Here is a 20,194-nt window from a genome sequence, read left to right as displayed (position 1 = left end):
TTCCTCGTCGCTCATTTCCTGAAATATGATCTGGCCTGAGCCCTTTGGCCATCTGAGCTCCCTGGAGGATAAACTATCAAAGCTACCCGGGAGTGCTCTGAATACTCTTATCTCCATTCCTATCACAATACCTAAATAGGACAATACCCCCCCCCCCCCGACAGTGACTGAACAACCCTCCTCCCAGTACACTGATCTCATGAGGCACCAGCTTGTGCACTTGGCTCTGTCATTGCGATTGAATGATGATAGAACATGTGGGGTCGGGCGTTGTGAGGGTGTGGGATGGGTTTACCATGGGGGGCAAAAATGTTTTGACACAAACAAAATTTACTGTTTGACTGTATGGATATATATTTTCATGATAAATGTGGTTGAAATGAACATTAACATTTTAAAATTTTGAGCATTGAAATTAGCCATGAATAGGTTTCTGGGCATCAAAAATGCATTGGCCTCTGGGGGCCGCTTAAGGCCCCCAGACCCCTCGTCATAATGGCTTCGCGCCGTTGGCGCTCGCTACGCTGCGCTACGCGCACCGTCACGTCAACCAAGTTCACCTCTTTTCGCCTCCGCTTTTGGACCTCTGGCTACGCCCTTGATATATATTTGTGGATGTTACATATTGTGACGAATTCTGGCCCGCCCGGCGTGCGATCGGCCACGTAACTCAAATCGCAACTGTGTCGCCCACCGGACGGACAATTCAGTCGTGACCCTCCTGGAACTACTGCCAGGAGCCAGTCACGGGTGGGGGTTTAACCTCACCACGATCGTGCCAATTGCCCATCCGCGCAGGATAGGGTTGCTCGCCAAATTCGACCTACCTAAGTACCTGCACGAGTGGTCGACCGGGCGATCGTACCTCGCCGCAGGTCGGCCTAGGACACGAACCGCTTAAGCGGTCCGTTCCGTGCTACAGTGATAACCGAGCAGTGTTATCGCCGACCTCGACGGATCAGATTCTCTTCTTTACCCGGGTGTTCAAAACCCACCACTAATTTATTCCGCGATTCAAGATGGCACTTTCAATGGGAAAAGAGACAACGAACGGGATACATTTCACACAAGGACATTTATTACAAAGCACATATTGCACACACAACACAAGCAAGGAATCATGCAATATACAAGCACATAGAAGCAAAAGCAATACCACCGACTACGAGCAATGTACAGTCACTTACACAGGTCTAACTTAAAGGGACACAGCGCCACAGCAGTCATACAAAGCAAAAGGAAAGACCCCCTCATAGGCAAGGGGGTAGATGGGGTTTGTAAACCTTTATGGTCGTGGGCCGTGGATGACCGAAAAGGCCCGCGAGACCGTGCTGGTTACCTGCCCCCTCGAGGGGCGACGGTCGGCGAGCCCTTTCCAGCAATCTCCTCCCGTGTGCGCCTCGACCCGGGACCACTGCTCGCAACCCTAACAAATTGGCGCCCAGAGGGAGAGACGAGCCTTCGACGATCCAGAGAGAGAACCCGAGTTCGACCTCGACCACCAAGAGACGAGGAAGCGCGAACCTCCGACGACCACCAAGAGAAGAGGAAGCCAAAACGACGAGAGCGAATCCGAGTTCGACCTCGACCACCAGAACAGAGCGGATGACGTCGATGAAGAAGAAGCAGAGAGCGTCGACGAAGAGGAAGCAGAGCAATCCAGCACGAAGAAGAAGAGAGAGCGAGCCCCGCGTGCGGTCCGCCTTATATAGCGCGGGGCTCCGCCCCTTCGCTCCACTCCCTTTTCGGCTCCGCCTCCCTTCGAGCTCTTTCGAGAAGCTCCTCGAAAAGGGGCGTTCCCCCTCCCGACCGCCTCATGCCCCATGTCCACCAATCGCGAGCGAGCTCTTCGCCACTTCTCGTGCCAGCGTTGGCGGCGCAAAACGGCGGGAAAACTCGCGCGTAGCTGCAGGTCTTCCACGGGGCCTTCGTTCGAGGTTTTCGGATGGTCCAAAATAACAATAGCGAAAGAAAAACGGCTATCTCAAAGGATCGCAGCCCGGTGAATACGGAAATTCCCTCTAAACAACGGTGGGGAAATCTAACTACACATATACTTATCGTCATAACTGATCTAAGGACCCTTGATGGTGTATTGCGAATTTCCACAGCCGTAACAATATATATATATATATATATATATATATATATATATATATATACATATATATATATATATATATATATATATATATATATATATATATATATATATATGTATGTATGTACATATATATGTATGTACATATAGTGTTATGGATTTCAGAATCCGATCCGACGAATGCATACAAATATGCAGTTCCTCAGATAGTTATTACGCGGGAACGGACAACATCTGACGACTTAGAGGAAGTGACGACTTAGAGATGACGACTTACAGACTTTTATTTAAAGGGATTTAACATTCGATACATTCGGGACTTTTTGACGCTGCCGACTTTGGCGAAGTGACGAGTTACACGCTGCCGACTTACGCGTAGTCTACTGTGTGTGTATATATATATATATATATATATATATATATATATATATATATATATATATATATATATATATATATATATATATATATATATATATACATATACAGTCATGCGCCACTTAACAACGGGGTTACGTTCTGATAAACGCGTCGTTAAGCGACGTCGTCGTTGTGCGAACATCATTTTTTGTTTTCGTTTTCGAAAACCGTTTTCGAACATCGTACTTACACAAAACGACACACCTAGGCTATATGGTGTAGTGGTGTAGCGTATTGCTCCTCGGATACAAACCTGTACAGCATGTTACTGTACTGAATACTGTCGGCAATCACACATCCAAGAGAGACGGAAGACGCGTCAGTTTTACCTTTGTGCTGTTCATGACGGCCATCGGTGTTGTTAGCAGCAGCTTACCATCTCCTCTCGCATCGATTATAGAAAGATGAATAAATAGCGTTTGGATTTTATAAATACGTCATCATTGCATCAATGTTATAATTTATAAATGAAGAAACGAGCACCTGTCAATTGTGATATATATTTTCGGAACAGTGCGATTGTTTTAACAACATGAAAAGCTTCACCAAGAAGAAATTTGTTTTAATTTCGACTGTAACAACGATTTATTCGCGGAATTCTTCAATTCAAAGGTAATTTACTTGCTAGAAGGTAAACGTGGAAACATTGTTTCAGTTTGAAAGCCGATTTCCTTGAATCCCGATTTAGCACGACCCTGCTTTTTTCGCGATGCCATTTTATGGACCTCAATAATCGCATTATAACAGGGCCACACTGTCGTTTATCATTATGAAGTATTATGTACTGTACAGCGTACATAATTGCACGTGCTATTTTTATACGACTGGCAGCGCTATGTCGGCTACATCACTCGGCGATAGGAATTTTTCAACTGCATTTGTTTTTTTCATTTTTTTTTTCAGAGCTGGCAGATCCGTCGTATATGCGATCCGTCGTTGCCCGGAACGTCGTTAAGCGGCGCAGGACTGTATATGTATATATATATATATATATATATATATATATATATATATATATATATATATATATATATATATATATATATATATATACATACACATATACGTGTATATACATATTTGTATATATACATATATATATATATATATATATATATATATATATATATATATATATATATATATGTAGATACATATAGTGTTACGGATTTCAGAATCCGATCCGACGAATGTATACAAACACCAAGGTCCTCAGATAGTTATTTCCCTAAATTCATGTCCAGGATAGACCTATCCCCATGTCTGGTGAGATTCTAAATGTGATGCTTTGAGAGGGGTAAAGAATTGATTCCCTCTTTTGGAAAGCTCCTTTTTAGCAGCGTCTCACGTAGTGAACGCTGCTCTAAGAGAGCTCGGCGTTGTTGTTGTTGTTGTTGTTGTTGTTCTTCTTCTTCTTCTTCTTATTCTTCCAAAACCTTTCGGACTCGGCTCTTTTATATACAGGATCCGGATCTCCTGAAATACTAAACACCTGTACACATCCTTGCATTGAGGGTGCTTTTTGAGAGCGTCTATCATGAACTTTTAAATATATTCGGACATTTGCTTTTAAGTTTCGAAAAGTTCCCGTTACTATTTAAAGATTATTCCATTTAATGTATTGCAATTTCGTAAATACACTATTTTCTCGTCATGAATGACAATCGTCCATGACGGGTGTTGCTATTGGCTCAATCAAGGCACGTGATGAAATATCGGAAGTTGTTTTTTTTTTTTTTCTTATTCTTCTTCCTCTTCCTGTTCCTCTTCTTCTGGTGAAGACAAAACCTTTAGGACGCGGCTGTTGGACACATTTGTCCTTGTTCTCTTTACGACAGACACACTCATGAGTCGGGTGAATATACTGATTCTGGCTCAATTTTCCCCATGTAAATGAATGGGGGATTTTCAGTGATTCATTTTTTTTCCCCCAAAAATTAAACCCCCTTTTTATCCCAAGGTATATTTATTTGTCTCCCCTTTTAACCTAGGGACACTTTTTTTCAAATAACCAATGCAATAAGATAAAGATTTGTTCAAGTAGTTAAGTAGTAATGTAATTTGTTAAAGGTGATTCTAAAGAAATATCTGAAACATGTAAGCCTTGGGACACTCTTTTTCAAATAACCAATGCATATTGTTTAGCTCACTCATTGAACCTATAAAGATTTGTTCATTCTCAAATTCCTTCAATAGTTTAACTTTCTTTGCACAATAATCCCCATCTAAAATATTTAAAAACAAAACATTTGAATCTTTATATTTTTTAAGATACCCCTTTTTGTGCCATTACGAAATGATAAACTTCTCTTAATGCTCTTGTTTGACCACCTCCTGAGCCACATATCATTTTGAGATTATAGTAAATTGTTTTTTCATTGTTCAATTGATAACCATCAAAGTTTTCAGTCCATTCAAGGATATTTATTTTTCTTTACATCCTCTAACTTACTAGTTTTTAAATTGATTCGCTTATTTGTTTTATTTACCTTTGTTTTAGTTATTTTTTCAATAAGACTTATTTGATATTTTTCACATTCATTATGTTTTCCATTTATATACCAAGACTGAGATTTTCTCCACTCTTTAGTTTGATTAATACTTGGTTTGACCATTTATATATTGTGAAAAAACGCGGCGGTAGCCCATAAAAAAACCCTAACCCATCTTCCCATCGTTAAAACACAATCTATTCTATACACTCTATCATACAATATCCATATGGAACACAATCTATTCCATTATCTAAAATAAATCTCTTATCATCAAACGCTCCTCATGCCTTTTTATTTACTTCTTCACTATATATGTTATTTTTATAACTTCTTATTGTATTCATTTTCCTATATTGTTCTTTCTTATTCATCAATTATAAATATATAAATTATAAATATATAAAACAATTATAATAATTTCTAAAAGTTATTGATTTCTTTATTACATATTTCTTTATTCCCTTTAACCTCTTATCAATCTGATCACCATACTTATAAGCATATGCCTTTGCTCTCAATCCAATAAACTCACTCATTACTTTTCTACCCAACTCATCCTTAAACTTACCAATAACCTTTTCATTCTTTTTGGAAAATAACTCACTCTTCTTACTAAAATTACTTGTATCATATACTCCAATATTTTTTATCATATCTTTTAAACATCATCAGTTTTTAGATCGAGGATAAAACTATCAATGTCCATATACAACAATGAAACATTTTCACCATACTCTTTCTTTAAGCCATTATACAAATAATCATACATCAATATCTTTGATAAATCAAGAACTGCTGTTCCAATATAAATTGTTTTATCCATTACAATACTTTCCTTTTCCATATGAATAGCAGAAAAGTTCTCTGAAAAAACCTCTTCTCTCTTAAAACTTGGTTTATTTATCAATCTAGAAGCTTCTTTCCAAGATGTTGCAAATCTAATGTTTTGCCTATTTCTAACATTCTCCATTGTCTTTCCAAAGACAGCATTATTCATCAATTTATAGAATTCCCCTTCAAATTTTACTTTTGTATTTGTTCTCATATCTGTATTGAATTTAATATACTTTTTCATCCAAGGACTTTGTTTAAATTTTAAAACTATGAATTTTAGCTACTCTCAATCCTTCTCTCAAAAACTGTTTCAAGCTTCTCTGATGCAAAACATATCCCTCTTTATCATAGAACATTGTTAATAACTTTTCTGTTGATTTGCCTTTAATATTAAAACTTTTATGATAATCACTTAACCATTCTTTCTTTGGGGTTTCTTTCTCACATGCAAAAGGAAGGTCTTTATGCTTATTTTGAAGATCACTCAGGTACCTCAAATCAACTTCAAAATAATAACCTTCTTCTTCCTCATTCAATTCCTCTTGAGAAGAAATAACAATATTCATCAAAGCCTTTTCATAATCCTTTTCTTCCACCCACTCTAATTTACCATAAGGCAGAGATTGAGACATTGCCCATCCATACTAATTATTAGCATCAAAATACATCAAATAATTACTATCTTTTTCACTATCATAATTTGGAAGATATTTATTATTTGCTTTAGCATATCTTTTTGAACATGCTTGTGATATTCCACCTCTCTTAGACTTCTCAATCTTCAAAAGCATATCCACATCACTGATTAAATCAATATCTTGTTTTGTCATTTTCAATATTGCATTCCAAGCTAAACCTGGAGCTGTGAAATAGTGGGCAGGATCTAATCCATAACAATTTTTATTATGACAGAGTGATCCAAAAGCTTCAAATACATCAGCTAACAATAAAACATCTGTTTTTAGATACAAATCATGATATTCTCCAAGGTTCTTTATCTTAAATATTTTCCAAATTTTTTGTGCATGTTTATATTCCTTATCACTTATCTCTTCTTCATAAAGGTTATTATAGGAACTTTCTTTTGAAGGAAGTTGTGTTTCTTTAAATCTCATAAATGAATCCATATAATCATAAGGATAAATTCCCTTACTTGTAAAAATTTTCTCTTTACTTTGAATTTCATTCCTTGTTTGAATTTCCTCTCCAGTTAGAATTCCCTCTTTAATCAGAATTTCATCTTTAATCAGAATTTCCTCTTTAGTTAGAATTTCATTCATTGTTTGAATTTTCTTTATAATTAGAATTTCTTCATTAATTTCCTCATTAATTAGAATTTCCTCTTTACTTTGAATTCTCTCTTTAATCTGAATTTCCTCTTTTGTTAGAATTTCCTCTTTTGGAAAGAATGAATTAGGATTTGGAAAAGACCCTGTGGAGCTTAGATTTGATGCTAGGTCGGCTAGTGGTGTTCCCAAAACTTGTAAGAATCTAGAAACCGAATATGAGTTAAAGGTTTTGTGAATATCATTTTTGTAAATGAAATATACTTTTGACTTGTGTTTGTTATTGCAGAAATATTCCCTGGTGTTTTTGAAAGTTCATTTATAAATAGATGTGTATCATAGTTGGCGCTGTTGTGAAGAAAGACTGGATAAAAGAAGGAAATTTATAATTAAGATTACAACAGGAATGAGCGGGACTTCTATATTTACCAGTAAGATGACAAAGATCCCTAACTTTAGACTCCTCAATTTCCTCCTCACAAATATGACAGATATTGTTCTTTCTAAATTCTAATTTTTCTTCTTCGGTTAATTTCATCGGTTCATTTGTTTCTTTCATTAATTTAGTTAGTCTTATACAATCCTTTTCTAATCGTTTTACAAACTCTTGTGAAGCTTTTTTTCCACTATAATGTTCAAGTTTATTATACTTTTCTCCAACAGATGATTTGATATAATAACAGAAACCACAAGGAATATGTTTTTGATATTTATTTGTATGTGATTCTTTTGGATTAGGAGAAGCAGTATTTATCTTTTTTAGGATACATTCAAAATCAGCGTATATCACAAATGGGTGCATGATAGATTTATTATAATTTTCAAAATAAATCTTTTCACCAGGTTTAGCATTGTAATTACAGCTGATTTATGATTACTACAATATTTTGAATGTTGTTCTAATCGTTCTTTTGTATGAAATGAATTAAGACATCGCTTACAAGGATATATTTTGTTTGCTGTTCTGAATACCTGAGAAGAGATTAATCTTGATAAATTATTGATGTATGTGTAATGTGAATTCTTTCCAACACTAAAATATAAAAGATCAATGTGTGTTTCTTCATTTTTATAGTTGTTTGAAATTTTTAATATTTGAACTTTGTTTGTATCCGTTAATCCATATACATTAATAGAAAGATTATTCTTTTTCTCAAATTTAGGAATATCTGTTAGTGGCATTGGGAATTTAAAATCTTTAATGTCCAATGTATTCTCATATTTCATATATTGTTTTACTCTTTCTGAATTACAATTTGGTGTATGTAAGTGAGCAAGAACAGACCAGAGAAAACATTTATTATCATTGCTCTTAATATTAACAACTGCCTTCTTTAGTTTTATTTCTTTTGGTAATTCAATATAAGAAGAAGCTTTAAGAGGGTTTGATTTTAGAATGTGTATATCTAAAAAGATGATTTTTTTAAATATTGAATCCACTTCCAACCACTGTATTATCAACATCCTCTTGTCTTGATAGTTCTTCATAAACCCCACTATTCAAAAATTCTTGAAATGATGTAATAAAATGAAGATCTGTTCTCATATAAGGAGTTTGTTCTTCATCTTGTCTTTTCATATTCATTTTCACTCCCATATAAAACTTTAAAGTTTTCATTTCTTTTAATGTCTTTCTACTAACTTTTTCAACATCAGGTTTCACTATTTCAATTGATTCAAAACATCCTTTGAGCAGATATCACAATGTTTTCTTTCCGACTCAAGCGGAGATATTTGATGAAATAGATTAAATGTATGTTTCTTGGTTTGAAGATGTTTTTTTTTATAATATTTATATTCATGATTACAAACATCGCAGTACATTGTATTCACCATATTTATATAATAAAACTTTGCTTAAACTAAAATTTTCTTGATGAAAATTTCGTTTAATTTATCAGTGAATCTGTGCTTAAAACCATTTTATCCTCCAACTTTTTTCACTTCATAAATGCAATGTTTCAAGACACAAAAGACAAGTTTCAATCAATCTCTTCATTTGTAAACGATACTGAGAAATATGTCAAGGATGTAAAATTGAACAAAGATAAATATAACAACTATTGGATAAAACAATTATGGTGGATAAGATGAGTTCTTCAATTTCCTTCAGTGGAAGGGCTTTTAGTATACCTGGAAGAACATCAATTAAAGTATCTCAAACAAAAGTTTCTCCTCTCCTTCTGGTAATATATTCAAAACTAGAAAAAGCAATGAAACAAGAAAAAGTAACAAAAAACAAAAACCTCATGGATGAAGCTTTAGAAAGAAAAGATAATACCATCTGTAATATGCAAGGAGAAATTTGTATTTTTTTCAACAACCCTAAAGATGTAAATCCTGATGAAATAAAGGATGTTAATATATCAGGTGAAATGACATTTCGTTCAATAGTAGTTAAGGATCATTTTAAAATTACCTTTAATATAAAAAATGTTGTAGTTGAATCTGGTAATGAAAAAAAGTATATAGATATCGATGGTAATATTATTAAATATGAGTCAATATGCAACTGAAAGTAGAGATGAATTTCAGTTCAAGTAAAGTTTTACTTTATAAATATGCTAGACTTCCCTGATTCTCCATATGACAAATTTGAGAATTGTCCTGCGTGTGAAAGACGGGGATTAAACACAGAGTCAAAAGCCTATAAACAATGTATATTCTGTGATTATCTTCTAATTAATGAGAATAAAAAATTTAAAAAGGAAAATAATTATTTTAGATTTACACCAAAAATGAATTACTTTACAAGATTGATTCGAGAAATGAATGTAAAGTATGAGGGTGATAACACACCTTTCCTTACAAGGGAAGAAACTGAACGTATTAGAGAAATGTTCAAAGGATTGTTGTTACATATTATTCATGGATGTGATTTTCAGGGAATATCAACACAAGATATTGCATGAATAAAGTAATGGATTATCTTGAAATTAAACCTGAACTTAGGATAAAATATAGTTTCTAAAAAAGCCAATAATAAATTAAATAACCTGTTTTCCAAATATATAAATGAATGATTTTTTACCCATTTGGGAAAATAAGATAAAATTTAACAATCATAAAAATCTTCCAAATTCATTAAGATGTCTCATAGTTGGTTCAAGCGGATGTGGAAAAACTTGCTTACTTTTGAAGATGCTCCTGACTCCCAACTTTTTAGATTATGATAATTTAATAATTTTCACAAAGTCAAGTTTTCAACCAGAGTATCAACTACTCTCACAAGGTTTTAATGCTGGTCTTCAAAAAGAAGATATAATCGGTTTATTTAAACTTCAAGAAAACCTAAATGATTATAACATTGAAGATAGAATTCAACTATTTTGTGATAGACACAGATGTAAAAAGAAATCAAAACTGATAACTTGTATTCTTAGTGATAATACGGATGATATACCGTCTCCCCAAGATTTGGATAAATCAAAAAAGAACCTCGTTATCTTTGATGATTGTGTTAATGAGAGAAACCAAACGGTAATGGACAGCTACTACTCAAGAGGGAGACATTCTTGTTGTAATTGTATTTATCTTAGTCAATCGTACTTTCAACTTCCTCGTCGTTCCATCAGAAACAATGCTAATACTTTTATTTTATTCAAGTTAAATTCAATAGATATGAATAATTTTTGGAGAGATAATTGTTCTACATTATGTAGTAAAAAGGAATTTGGGGATTACATGAAGCACACGACTGAAAAATATAAATATATTGTTGTGAAACAAGATGAGATATTAAGGGATATATTTTTTGTTTTATAAACAATTACATATATAAATGACAACTATTATTATAAATTTTGTGGGTAAATCTGCTTCTGGAAAAAAATTCATAAATCAAGGTTCTTGTGTAGTACAAATGAGAATATTGTAAATTTACTTAATAAATACCCCGTGATACGCATTGTATCAACAACAACAAGAGCAATAATACCTGGAGAAGTGAAAGGTGAAGATTATCACTATTTTAGTGGAGGAACATATGCGATTGAGGAATGAAGGTCAAATATTTGAGGAGGTTTCTCTTGGTACAACAAAATATTCACATTGTAAGAGTGAGTTAAGGAAACTAAAATCTGGTGGTCTTGGGATATTAGAAACTAATCCAGAAGGAACGAGACAAATTATTAAACATCTGAGCGGAGTGAAGATTTTATTATTCGGTTTTGATTTTATTATTCGGTTTTGAAACTCAACGCAAACGTATGAAAAGCAGAGATGCAAGTATTAGTGAAGAAGAAATTACAACTCGTATTAATGTTAATAAAGAATTTGATGAAATATTTAAAGAAAAGGATTTATTTGAACACATCTACTTGGATGATGAAGAAAAGGAAAATTTCCCTGTTGATCCTTACAATTAATTAAATGATATTTTCCAATAAATAAATGCAGCGAAAGAAAGAGCAAGAAGATTTAAGGAACATCAAGAGTTGGTTTCAAAAGTTGTAAAACAACAGGAAGACATAAAGAAGAAACGCAGACAGGAACTAATGGGCGAAGAAGCATTTGAAAGAAAACAAGAGAAATTTTTTAAACCACTTTTAAAAACTTCCCAAGAAAAAATGAAAGATGTTTCCACAGTTCCCACAATAGAATATACTCCTAAAAAACTTCAAATGTTAAAAGATTTTGATCAAATGACGGAGGAAGAATTGGAGCATTTAGGAGAATTAGAATATGATGATGAAGGTTTATTTCAACAACTGGAAGAGATTAATCGACCACCTGATTAGATTGTGAATGCTCTTCAAAACAATGAATATTCAGCGGATTCAAAAACCAAAGCAGGACTCATTCCAACAGAACAACCAGCAATATTTCATCTTGTTCAAGAAAATATATTGATATTTAATGATGAATTAAAGTTCTTGGGTTCTGCTCAACCCCCTGTTAAACTAACTCCGAGATTAATGTTTCTTCTCACAAAAGATGAAAGACAAGGTTCAACTGTGAGGGATGAATCAAAGTATATTGATAAACCATTGGATATGAAAAATAATGATGATAGAGTATATATTGATCTGCTGAACTCTCTTAATTATAGGGTTAGTATTTCTGGTAAAAGTAGGAAAAATGAGAATGAGAAACACATTATTCAGGCTTTAAGTATCCTTGGTTCAGGTGTTAGTTTTCTTCCAAATGACCCATCACAATTAGTTAATAGACTGTTATTGTTGTTTGTCAGTAAGAAGGCTGGAAATAACAATTGTTTTAATGAAGCATCAGCCATTTTAGACCAGTTGATGAACATGAAAATAATTAATCATATCAATATATAGACATTTTATCTCGTATTAAATAAGATGAGAAGCACAATCCTTAGTTTCAATTTCACAACAAGCGACCACACATCTTCATTCCCATACCCACTACAACTTGACACAACAAAAGAATATGAGGCATCTTTATTGTCCATGTAAACTTATAATACCTTATTTAATATAACTGATAAAAATGGCAAGTTTAGTAATAATCCCGGAAGTGGATACAAAACGATAACAGTCTCACCCGGAGCATATGAGATTTCTCAAATATCTTCCGAAATTGCTCGTCTTATGAAAGAACAGGGTGATGAACCAATAAATATTGTTATAGACATTCAAAAACATACTTCAAAATCAACGATTAAACTTAAAAATAACTACAAGGTTGATTTCACAATTGATAATTCATTTAGAGAGTTATTGGGTTTCTCCTCAAAAAAGATTGAAACTAATGGGATGTTTTACAGTGATAATGTCATTCAAATATCCTCAGGAATAAAGTCGGTATTAATTCACTGTGATTTTATTGATGGTGCTTATAATGATTGAATAAAAACAAATACAATATTTTCATTCAGTGCATACTCAACCCCAATTGGGTATAAATTCAATATGGAACCCAAAAATTTGGTTTATCTCCCTGTGTCAGGATAAAACATACACAGAGTAAATTTTAGGATAACCGACCAAGATAATCGTATGATTTCTTTCAATGGGGAAGTTATATCCATCACAATTCACCGACGTGAAGTTTTACAATAAATAAATATGATGGTTATTGTGAGGAAACACGAGTTGGGAAAATTTAAAATAATTACAGGGGAAGGGATGTTCCTTTCCCCATCCTACAAGGGTGAAGGTATGTATCTTGGTAGAGGATACTATAAACCTAAGAGACAAAGGGGTGTCGGACATCAATTTAGAGGAGATGGGATAATTGATACTCTAATGGGTATTGGTTCAACTATTCTTAAACATAAAGACCTAATTGGTTCAACTGCTTCTGCTGTGGGAAATGTAGCAGGTGTTGTAAAGAGCATAAAAGATGCCCAAAAGGAATCTCATAAATTACAAGCAATTAAAGAAATTAAGAAAGGCAAAACTCAATTGTCCCCCCAAGAATGACAGAAAATAATTCAAATACTTGGGTCAGGGTTTCAAAAGTTTTAACATCTTTTTTCCTAAATAAATACAAGTATGGAAGCAATTGATAGTATCTATGATTTGGATGATACCATTGTCATCTCAAACTCCACTAAAAAAGAAGATTACTTCAAGGTAAATGCAATAACTGGAACAGACTGGAATGCAAATGGTACAAAAAGTTTTGAAATAAATAATCAACAAACCTATTTGAATCTATCCGAAAGTTTCTTGTTGTGTAAATTTAAATTCACTAAGGCTGGGAATAACACAAACGCTACACTCGTAAATGATTTCTTCTGGAAAATGTTTGATAGTGTTCGTTTGTACATTGAAACACAAGAAGTTGAAGCCATTGATTATGTCTCTGCTGTGTCTGAAATGATGAAATTTACACTCTATACATTCAGTGATAGAATGGGAAAGAGGTCTGTCGAAGGTTTTATTCCTGATATGTCAACGGGAACAACCACAGACCCTGGATATACTCAAGGGAAAGGAGCGTATAATGATGATCCAAAAGCAGTTAATAGTTTTACTGTGGCAGTTCCTCTTAAAGGTATATTTGGATTTTGTGATCATGATAAAGTTCTGTATAGTCTTAAAATTAGATTTCAACTCCATAGGAATGATAATGAAAATAAATTGCTTTTTGGTGTTGGTAGTGCTTTTGGTGAGCAGAATAAATTTGTAATTGATGAAATGAGTTGGTATATCAGTGAATATACTCCTAATCTTAAAACAGAAGAGATGTTGAATAGAAGACTTAACTCAAAGAAACCACTCAGTGTATCATACCTCAAAAGAAGATGTCAACACATGAAACTCAACCAAACCACTTACACGTGGAATTTGGGTGTTCTGGAAGGAAAGCCACGATATCTGTGGATCATTTTTAAAAATCCAGATGGTGATACTGCGACTGATAAGAATAATGCATTGAGTGATAATGCTACGGTGAAACAACTTCGCGTTTCTCAAGATGGAACATTTTATCCATGAGATAGATTGGAAATTAATTGGGAAAAAATGATTTTGCTGAAGCATACAAGTCTTACCAAAAGGTGTGTGAAAGTAATGGAAATAAAGAACCTATTTTGGATATGACAGCATTTAAAAGTTTGTATACAATCTATGCGTTTGACCTGAGCGCTCAAAAGGAAACTATTAAGTCTAATCGAGTGGATACTTCCCTATACATTGAAAGAGGAGAGAATGAAGAAGTTGATACATATTGTTTGCTTTTGGAAGAAACAGAATTGCAGATTAATACAGATAATGGTGTTATGATGAGTCTCACGTAATTTTTCTTAAATAAATGAGTGGCAAAGTACCAACTGGGGTATATGTTAATCAAATAAATCTTCATCAACTATCATCTTGTGTTCAAAATCAAAAGCCTTGTACGATTAACGTTAATACAATTCTGAGAAAAGGAGCAGTAAGAATTGATGTTTTGCTCACAAGAGAACAGGTTAAAATCTTGAATGATTCTGGCTCACTTAAAATTAAAATGACAAAACCAATGTTGAAAAAATATTCAATAAGAGAGACGAGTGGAGGATTTCTCCCATTTCTAATTTCTTTATTTGCTGGTTTAAGTGCGGTTGGAGCATTGACGTGTGGTATTTCAACAGCGGTGAAAACTGCCAACGAAAAGAAGGCTCAACTCCAGGCTCAAAAAGAATTGTAAAGACATAACAAAGAGTTGGAGAAACAAATTAGTGGAAGTGGTGTAATTGCAGATTTTACTGAAAAACTTGAAGGTCTGCCTGATAAAGCGAGATTGTTAGTTGGAGATATGCTTTCTTCTATCGCACAAGCAGGTGTAAAATGAACTAAAAGAGGTAATGGATTATATCTTTCTATTAAATAAATGAGCATTGATGAGTGGTTTAAAGAATTTGGAAAGAATACAACATCAAATTTACAACTTGTCAAATATTGTAAGAAATTAAAAATTCATAATGTGGTTATTTGTATGAGAGATGAATTAACAAAGGTGCCTAAACATACAAAGAATATTATTATTAACTTAGAAGATAATAATGGGAATGGTTCTCATTGGGTTTGTATTTTTAATAGTTAAGACAAATATTATTTTGATAGTTTTGGTCTTCCACCACCTGTTGAAGTCATAAAATTCTTCCAGAATGGTGTTTATCAAACATTTCAAGTCCAAGAATTAAATTCCAAGTGTTGTGGTCAATTATGTCTTTATGTGTTATTTCAACTCAACAAAAATAAAACATTTTATGATATTATTTTTAATCTAATATAAATGACTTATGTTGGTAAAGATGGTTCTATCTTTGGTGTATCCCAAGAACTGGATATTGATTTATCAAATTACTACACAAAGGCACAGGCTGAACGACATAAATATAATATAACCAAAAATATTAATATGAAAAATGCTTGTGAATTAAAAAATTATCCAAGCCTGACTGACGCGAATGACTTGGTGAGATTAGGCGATTTATCACAATATATATCCTTAAATAAAACGGCCGTGTATTCCAAAGATACAGAAGTGTTGATTTTATCTCCAGGTCATACAGAATTCACAGTTTGAATTAAAATAAATTTTTATAAAGAAGGGTGTATCGTTTGTATGAGAATAGAACAATGGGGGTATGATATGAATGATTGAGGGTATAATTGGTCATTTAAAATTGACCAAGAAGATCTGGAACAATTAAATCAGTCTCTTAAGGAATAATCTTATCCACTTGGTATAGAGAATGAGTTTTGTGGAGCCACGATTCGTAAACAACAAATAAAAGAATTTAATAAGGGTAAATATAATAATGGTTTTGCCCTTGTTTATCTCATGAAAACAGAAAAAAAACAGGATTATATATCATAAGTAAGGAAATACAAAATGATTTAACTATGGGAAGATGGGGAGGTGTTTCATGCCATAATATTATTCTAACATATATTTCTAATACATAAATGACAGCAAGAATGCTTCAAGAAAATTCTCATTTCTGTGTCCAAGCATACCTTCAAGAAAAGGGTATTCGGTATTTTAATAAATATGTTCTACAACATAAGAATGAGGTATTTTTTATGAAAGATTTGCATTATGCTGATGTTGATAAACTGACAACTTTAGATTTAATTAGAATGTTAAATAATGAAAAAATTATAAAGTTAAGAAAATGTAAAGCTCTTTTAGAAATTCAAAAGAAATTTTATTGGTTTCCTGTTGTAAAAAAAAATATTTTGGATACAGGAATAACAAGAAATCCTGATGAATATATGTATGATATTCTCTGGGGTGTAAGTGATTCAGGATAGTAAGGGATGAGGAAGGAGTTGAAGAAGAGAGGGAAGAGGAGTAAAAGGAGAGGAGAGAGAAGGAGGAAAGCGAGAAGAAAGAGAAGGAGGAGAGGGAGAAGAGAGAGGGAGGAAAGAGAGAAGAGAGAGAGGGAGGAGAGGGAGGAAAGAGAGAGAATGAATAAATATGAAAATATGGAAACCAGTGAGATTAAAAAAGATTGGTGGTATTACAGAAAATAAATCAACCCTTATTACAATAAGAAAAAAAGGAGGAAAACAAAGAATTGACAAGTCTATTTGCAATGTTATCGACAAGACTATTGACATCGACAAGATATTCATTTTAATTCAAGTTTTTCATTTTTTTCTTAAATAAATGGAGGAGCGAGTGAAGGCATTTCTAAGGATTCTTTATGTTTTAAAAATTAAGATTCAAATGTGCATGTTGGAAACTAAAAAGGTTTTTGCACTCTGCAGGAATTTTTCTCATAAATAAATGAGTTATTGTCTCAAATGTAAAAAGAAAACTAATACGAAAAATATTTCATATATTAAAAGTACAAATAACAGGGTTATACAAAAAGGTATATGTTTGGTGTGTGGTTCAAAAAAAAAATCAATTTATCTACAAACACAAACTCGGAGGAGATATACAAAAGTTTTTGTCAGGAAGTAAGTTTACAACTACTGGAATACCAGGGGAATTACATCTACCAGGGTATTCTTTCTGTGGTCCAGGCACAAACTTGGATAAAAGATTAGATGAGACAGACAATCCTAAATCATGGAGTAAACCCATCAATAGAGTTGATGAAGTGTGCATGAGACACGATATTGATTAGGGAATACCACAACTTTTGAAGAAAAGCATGAAGCCGTTAGAGAAATGTTGTATAATTTGTCTCTGATACAAAATCCAACCTTGTGAGAAAAAGTTGATCGGTTCATCGTGAAGAAGATGATCAGTGCTAAATTGAAACTTGGACTTGGAAATTCAAAAAACGTATAGGCTCTAATGATGTCATTAAGACTGAAGAGCAATTAACTGATGAATTACATAAACCAATATTCACAAAGTTTCGTAGAAGGAAGGTTTATTCCAAGGAAGTTGATTATATCTGGTCCGCTGATTTGATTGAACTCAATAATGATAAGGGGTACAAGTATGCTTTAACCGTTATTGATTTGAGGAGTAGATACGCATGGGTTGTCCCTTTAAAAAACAAAACAGGTAATACTCTTATGTTAGCCTTTCAACAGATATTTAATAAAAGTAAGAGAAAACCTAAAAAATTGTAGACTGATGAGGGTAGAGAGTTTTATAACAAGACATTTATGAATTTTCTAAAAAATAACAGTATTACATTATACAGTACCTTTAATGAAGGGAAGGCCGTTGTTGTTGAACTTTTTAATCGTACCTTAAAAGAGAGACTATATAAAAAATTCACAGAACTCGGTTCACAACAATGGTCATCTTTTATTCAGGATATTGTGGATAAGTATAATGACACGATTCACATGTCAATGAATATGAAACCATCAGAAACATTTACAAAATTAAAATATGAAAAGGAGAATAATATCAGAAAACCTAAGTTCAAAGTTGGTGATATCGTAAAAATCTTCTTCTTTCGGCTGCTCCCGTTAGGGGTCGCCAAAGCGGATCCGCACAGTGATTTGGCACATGTTTTACGCCGGATGCCCTTCCTGACGCAGCCCTGGTCGCCTCTTACGACACAGGGATATGGTACACCTATTTTAACCGGGGTATACACCGGCCCAGTATACTGGGACTCATTTCACCGACCTCAGAAGGATGACAGGCTGAGTCAACCCCCTGGTGTATTAATTCAGTGGCCCAACGGGGCTTGAACTCAGGACCTTTTGGATCCCAAGCCGCTGCCCTAACCACTGCACCAACACCAGGCTTGATATCGTAAAAAATATGTAGGTGGAAATCTCATTTTGAAAAAGGTTATATTAAACGATGGACGAACGAACTTTTTAAAAATTGTTTATGTAATAGATACGGTTCCTTGGACTTATAAGTTATATGATGTAGAAGGGGAACAGATTTTAGGTTCATTTTATTCACAGGAATTACAAAAGACAATACTAAGCAAATAACAAACAAACATGTTTTTCCAGAACAGAACTTTCCAGAACAAACAATGTATATTTTTTATGTTTTTTTCTCTTCTTCCAATTCTGTCTTTTAAGGCTTTCAGGTTTGATGACGTAGAAAGAGGGAGTAAGAATTTTCTTGATAGGTTTAGATCCCAAAGAGTGGTAGCATTTCAAGTCTTCAAAATAAACCCAACTTTCCAAGTCTCCAAGGTATAACCACATTCCTGTTGAGTTTCCAAGATATGTATCACATTGTGAGTTATCAAGCCAGAACCCACATTTCAAGTCTCCAAAAATATAACCATCTATCCAAGACTCCAAGGTAGAATCACAATTTCCAGAAATATAGTGGGTTTCAGTGATAGATCTCACATAGTATAACTGTGGATCATCAAGGAAATCTCCATTTTTCCAATTTTTATGGGTTTCAGTGATAGATCTCACATAGTATAACTGTGGATCATCAAGGAAATCTCCATTTTTCCAATTTTTATGGGTTTCAGTGATAGATTTCACATAGTATAACTGTGGATCATCAAGGAGAACTCCATTTTTAAAAATGTCTGAAATTTGTGAGTCTCCAAGGTAAAACTTGTATTCTGGCTCATCAAGGTATAACTTGTTCAGGGGGTATTGTCTTGATAACTCACAATGAGTACGATTGTTGCAAAACTCTTTTTCAGGATTTTGCTGGTCTCCAAGGTATAATTCTTTGGTTGGGTCATCAAGGACGAACTCGTTCTGTGGGTCTTGGTCGCTCATAAGGTCTTCAACCAAGCCAACAATTTCGCTCCAAGTTGTGGCAAAATCGGTATTTTCAGATACAATTTCCTGTGAGAGAAAATAATAATGTATTAATTAAGTTATTTAATTATTAAATGAGTATGCTTCAATCAAACTTTGAAAATAGGAAAATAAAATCTTACCTCAACAGATAAGTGGTTTGAATCCAGTTCATCAACTTGAAGGTTAAGTTCCATACAAGTAGTCGATCTCCAAGGAACCCCAAAGTCATCCCACTCAAGGCCTAGCTCATTCTGTGGGTCTTGGTCGCTCACAAGGTCTTCAACCAAGCCAACAATTTCGCCCCAAGTTGTGGCAAAATCGGTATTTTCAGATACAATTTCCTGTGAGAGAAAATAATAATGTATTAATTAAGTTATTTAATTATTAAATGAGTCGATGCTTAAATCAAACTGAAAATAGGGAAATAAAATCTTACCTCAA

At 33.7% G+C, this 20,194-nt stretch overlaps 1 protein-coding gene across 9 annotated transcripts in view; it reads left to right on the top strand.

Moving 5' to 3' along the window:
• The window catches only part of IFT46 (intraflagellar transport 46), a 103,802-nt gene that overhangs the window by 32,316 nt on the left and 51,292 nt on the right, over positions 1-20,194 (top strand). The window lies entirely within an intron of this gene.

The sequence above is a fragment of the Eptatretus burgeri genome, chromosome 3 (assembly GCF_056783735.1).
Source record: "Eptatretus burgeri isolate ZD-2024b chromosome 3, Ebu_testis_v1, whole genome shotgun sequence".
Lineage (NCBI taxonomy): Eukaryota > Metazoa > Chordata > Myxini > Myxiniformes > Myxinidae > Eptatretus > Eptatretus burgeri.
This window is presented reverse-complemented; position numbering and strand designations above follow the sequence as displayed.